The sequence below is a fragment of the Vigna unguiculata genome, chromosome 3, assembly GCF_004118075.2.
Source record: "Vigna unguiculata cultivar IT97K-499-35 chromosome 3, ASM411807v1, whole genome shotgun sequence".
Taxonomy (NCBI): domain Eukaryota; kingdom Viridiplantae; phylum Streptophyta; class Magnoliopsida; order Fabales; family Fabaceae; genus Vigna; species Vigna unguiculata.
The window spans coordinates 7,900,530-7,906,529 of record NC_040281.1 but is presented as its reverse complement, the minus strand read 5'-3'; positions in this window follow the sequence as shown (position 1 = coordinate 7,906,529).

Sequence of the window (6,000 nt, the reverse complement as noted above, 5' to 3'; positions counted from 1 at the left end):
CTTTAAGCTCCAGAAATGTCTCTGCCTTCGTTTTGAGTTCCAGCAGTGTTCCTCCCACCAAAAACTGTCTTTCTGTTCGAGTCTCGACACTTTTAATGTTTGAGCAAAAAGATAAACTCGCTGGGCCAACATTCATTCTCGCTGGGCTAGAGAGCCTTCCTCGCTGGGCTAGTGAGTCTGGTTCGCTGGGCTAGTGAGTCTGGTTAGCTGGGCGAGTACATCCAGCTAGCTGGGCTAATGGCTCCAGGCAGCAACTAGTGAATTTTTCTCCAATCTTCCATTCTTTTCTACAAAAGTCCACAAACATCAAAGTAAACATGTTTTTGAAATAAATAACAAAATCCTAAATTCTTTCATGAGATTAACACAAAAATACATGAATAAAAGACAATTAAGAGGTTCTAAGAAGTGTAAACAATAGGTAATTATCACACTTATCAACTCTCCCAAACTTGAATTTTTTCATGTCCTCATGGAAAGAAAAACTATCAAAACAGCAAAGAGAAGCAAGGCTAGCCTGATCAACAAAAAGAGAAGCATATGATATCAACTCACACTATCTTTATCACAAAATAGAGAAAATTCTTTTGCATTTCAAAGAGTGAACATGGAATGGTGCTTTTATCAACACAAATCCTTAAACCAGAATGATATATGGCACACAGGAAAGAGAATCATCACAGCTTTCTCCATGGTAGTGTTTCACTCAACTAACAAGTGTTTAAACAACTCGAACTCAGCATGTCAGAAAACTACTTCATCAACCTTTGCACTTCTTCTCAAAAACACTTCACACAACTTGATTTAGATCAAAAGGTCTTTAAGGGTTGTAGCTTGGCTTGGCTAGAAGAAACATGGTTTTTCTTGGATTCAAAGACACCAAATGAGAAGAAGAGAACAAAAATATGCATAAATCATTCATCAACATCCTCTACCTTCATATAAAAAAATAGGCTCCCATATCCTTCTAACCTCATTTTTATCTGTAGCAACCTCTTTGCTTGCCTTTTTCTTTTGTTCATTCATTTTCTTTTTCTTTTTCTTTTTCTCTCTTTTTTCTTTTATAGAGATATTCAAACATTACTAAGAGGCATTCTTAACCAATTCACCCCTTACTTTTTCACACAATCTTCCCCCAAACTTAATCCCAACTTATACCCTCATAACATACTATTTGTTCTCTTCTTCTAGGGTGTGGGTAAAGATGTATTTCTCTTTATAGGCTTAGGGGTCACAAAAATAACAAAGCTCAAAAGGTTTACAAAAGATCAAAGTCAAGCATCAAGGGTGGCTATTTGGCCAAGTAGCTATGTAACATAAAAAAACAAAGAAGTGCCTTTCTCATATCTAATCAAGTGTGTATGTGCATTTACAAGAATCATGCAAAACTCAAATCCATAGCAACAACAGCTTTCTCACATACACTCCCAAACACATTCTCACAATTCTCACCATTCAATCCCCTGGTCATAATCACACAAGGTTAAGGAATTAATCAAATTGCAACCACGTCCACATTCTCACTCTTGGATTTGCAAGCAAAATGCTCAAGATCATGCAAGGATAACATGAAAAGACATCAAAGCTCCCAATGCCAACAACAAAATAAGGCATCCAAAACAAGGCTGGCCAACAAAATTATGAGAAAAAGAGAATTAGTTCAACTATCAAGCAAGTGTTTCACCCTAAAACAAGGTACTGAAAGCAAAAACTAAATAAACAGCTGGCTAATAACACAAACTAAAACACTAAAAAAAAACAAAACCAACAAAAACACCAATCAAAGTACTCCAGACTGCATCAGGGTCCTCCCTGCTCTTCTTCTTCAGCATCAGGGTCCTCCTGACCTCCTTCTTCTGCATCAGGATCATCATCAGCAGCAATAGTACCTCCCCCCCACTGAGACTCAGGCCTGCCCACAGGCCAAGGAATGCGTGCCTCAAACTGTGCTCCTGTCATGATAAGATCATCTGGAAAATCTGGAACACCTAGAGACAAATGGTGCATGCTATCTATGATGTTGACTTGGCCTTGCCGAAGTGCTTGATGACCCAGCCACATGTCCTCCTGTCTTGCAAACATTTTGGTCATGGCTGCTTGGAAGGATGCCTCGAAAGTGGAGGAAGGATCATGTGTGGACTGAGAGGAAGAGGAAGCTCGGGGTGGACGGGGTACTCGGGGTGGTGGTGCAGGTTCATTGAGTTCCACCCTACTAATGCAATTCTTCCTTATGAACTTTTTGTCTATGGGTGGCTGGAGGGAGAGGAGTACAGGAGTGTCAGCAATGATTCCCTTTTCCCTACAAAGAGCTGTGATAAGTGCAGGAAAACCCAACTTTACATTCTCCATGTCCGCAGTGTAGGCGATATCCTGAGAAATGTGGGCCCCCACGTCCATGTCCATACCTGTTACAAGCCCATAAATGAGATAAGATCTCATTAAGTTAAGATCTGAAGTATGAGTGTTGGGGCTTAGGTTGGTGTAGGAGAAGGCACTCCACATTTGTGCCAATGAGGTTAGATGCTTCCGGAGAATGCGGATGGGATTGCCATTGACGCCCAACATGTAAGTATGACCCGGGGTGCACAAAGCTGAGGCAATTGCATCATGATCCTTGTGAGCACTTGAGAATTCACTAAATGGAGTTACGTGGCCCGCAGGAGGTGATGTCGTCCTCAAAAAGGTATTGATTGTCTTCCTGTCATATTTTATCAGCTTCCCCCGCACCCTACATTGACGGGGACCATCCCTCACCTGCTGGTATGCGTTTGCATAGAACTCTTTTACCAACACTTCATCAATTTCATTAGGAAGGTCTGCTAACACCTTATGCCAGTTTCGCCTCTCAAGCTCCAAACGAAACTCATCATACTCCCCAGGATTTAATTTGACCTTCCTCTCTGGTATCAAGCTCCTGGGCATTATCTCGGCAAAGCGGTTGGCAGCCGTCTCCGAAGAGAATTTATGTTGATCAAAATTCTGCACCATGTCTGATTCCATGAAGTCTGGTTGGGGATTCTGAGAAGAAGAGCCTCGGGTAATTCTCTTCTTTTTAGCAACATGGGAAGTCTTAGGAGGAGCCATCTGCAAAAAGAAGAACACAAAGCATTACACTACACAAAACTAGGATTACAACTAGAAGTAAAACAAAACAACACAATAAGAACAAACAAGGTTGCTGAATAAAAACACAAGATTACAGGGGTGAGCAAGCAAAACCAGAGAAACAGCAAAACCAGGTGGATTCGCTCGCTGGGCGAACAGGCTCGCTGGACGAGAGGTCTAAAAACTGGAAAACAGTGACAGGGATCGTCACTCGCTGGGCGAGCAGGCCCGCTGGGCGAGAGGATCTCGTTGTACAGGGAATGCTCGCTGGACGACTCACTATGAATCAAAACAACCCAAAACATACAAGCACGCACCCGCTAGGCGAACGCAAAGCTAAACCAACTACAACTGACGAAAAAGGCACACAAAATGGACCAAATATCTAATACACACAAATTCAAGAAGCATGAACATGAAATCAACCAAAACAGAACCCTAACACTAATCTTAAACATCAAAACAGCAGCAAAACAACAACAAAATGAGAATGGAAGCAAAAATCACTTACTTGATGGAAGAGACAAAGAGAAAACGTGAAAGATGGAAGCAAAAGTGCAAAGTGTGAGCTTAGGTGAAGGTGGAGGCGCAAGTGAGCGAGGAAGAGGGAAGGGGAACGGCTAGGGTAAAAAGAAGGGGGAAAAAAAGATTAAAAATGAAAAGTAATAATGGGGAATAACCGTAGTTGCTCACTGGGCGACTGATACCACTCGCTGGGCGAGCTGCTTCGGAAATTTAAAAAGCAGGCTTGACCCAACTACCCGCTGACAGCATTAAATGCTGCACAGTCGCTGGGCGAGTGGCACCGCTCGCTGGGCGAGTGGTCAGGTTTTCCCCCCAAAAATTCGAATTTCAATTTTTTTTTTTTTTTTTTTTTAGTGAAAGAGAGTCGCTGGGCGAGTTTATGCGCCCAGCGAGTAGCTCCAGGGGCAAAAATTCGTTCAAAAAGGGCTGGGCGAGTTGTACTCGCCCAGCGATTTTATTGGACAAAAGATTTTGTTGGTGCAGGGGTCATGCTCGCTGGGCGAGTGGGGGCTAGCTGGGCGAGTCTGCATAATTTTGGAACTGTTTTTCTGTGAAAAACCAGACTCGCGAAGCTAGTGGTCACTCGCTGGGCGAGCAGTGACAGACCTGATGCACCCAAAAATTGGTGAAATTGAATCTACTAACTAAGAAAAACTCAAAACACTGGGTTGCCTCCCAGTCAGCGCTTGTTTAACGTCATTAGCTCGACGCCTGTAGGCTCATGCGTCATCTAGATGAATGACAGTGGTGAGGCGTTCAACCTCACCCCCCAAATAGTGCTTAAGTCGCTGTCCGTTCACAACCCAACTCCTTTGTGGATCTTCCGAGGAGGGATCCATCAGCTCTATTGCTCCATAGGGTTTGACTTCCTTGATGGTGAAGGGTCCAGACCATTTAGACTTCAACTTACCCGGAAATAATTTGAGCCTTGAATTGAACAACAACACTTGTTGGCCGGGTTGAAATTCTTTCTTAAGTAGCTTTCTATCATGATACATTTTAACTCTCTCCTTGTAGCTTTTAGAGTTCTCATACGCATTTAACCTCATCTCTTCAAGCTCCAGCAATTGGATCCTCCTCTTCTCAGCAGATAAAGAGGGCTCAAAATTCAAAAACTTCAAGGCCCAGTATGCCTTGTGCTCCATTTCCACAGGCAAGTGACATGATTTGCCATAGACCAACTGGTAAGGTGATAATCCAAGAGGAGTCTTCATGGCAGTCCTATATGCCCAGAGGGCATCATCAAGTTTTAAGGACCAGTCTTTTCTAGATGAAGCCACGGTCTTCTCTAAAATCCTCTTAATCTCCCGATTAGACACCTCGGCTTGACCATTAGTCTGTGGATGATAAGGTGAAGCAACCTTGTGCTTCACTTCATAGTGTTTCAAGACTTTGGCCAATTGGGCATTGCCGAAATGGGATCCTCCATCACTGATGAGAACCCTGGGGACTCCAAACCGAGAGAAGATTTGTCTCTTTAGAAACTTGATGACAGTCTTGGCATCATTTTTCTGACAAGCTGTTGCCTCCACCCACTTACTGACGTAATCAACTGCCACTAGAATATACTCATTGTTGAATGAAGAAGGGAGGGGACCAACGAAATCAATTCCCCAACAATCAAAGACCTCCACTTCTAAGATAGCTTGCAGTGACATTTCATGCCTTCTCGAGATGCTTCCAATCCTTTGGCATTTATCACAGCTCTTAGCATGAGCATGAGCATCCTTAAACAAGGTGGGCCAATAGAACCCGGATTGAAGCACTTTAGCAGCTGTCCTATCACCATTGAAGTGACCACCATATGGCGAGTTGTGGCAATGCCACAGGATCCCTGCAGCTTCCTCTGCAGTAACACACCTCCTCAAGAGATTATCAGCGCCAAGCTTAAACAAGAAGGGATCATCCCAAATGAACTGCTTTGCATCATGCAAGAATTTCTTCTTTTGCTGCCATGTAAAATCATCGGGGAGAACTCCAGCAGCTTTGAAATTAGCCATGTCAGCGAACCATGGCCTCTCCTAAATTAGCATAAGCTTTTCATCTGAAAAAGCTTCTTGGATCTCCTTCTCTTTGCATGTCACTTCCTCATTCACTAACCGAGAGAGATGATCAGCAATAACATTTTCACTCCCCTTCTTATCCCTAATCTCCAAATCAAACTCTTGAAGCAAGAGAACCCATCTAATCAACCGAGGTTTGGAGTCAGGTTTGGTCAACAAATATTTAATGGCAGCGTGGTCAGTGTAAATGGTAACTTTAGACCCAATGAGATAAGGTCTAAACTTCTCAAGCGCATACACAATAGCCAGAAACTCCTTTTCAGTTGTGGCATAATTCAATTGAGCTCCATTCAAGACCTTGCTTGCA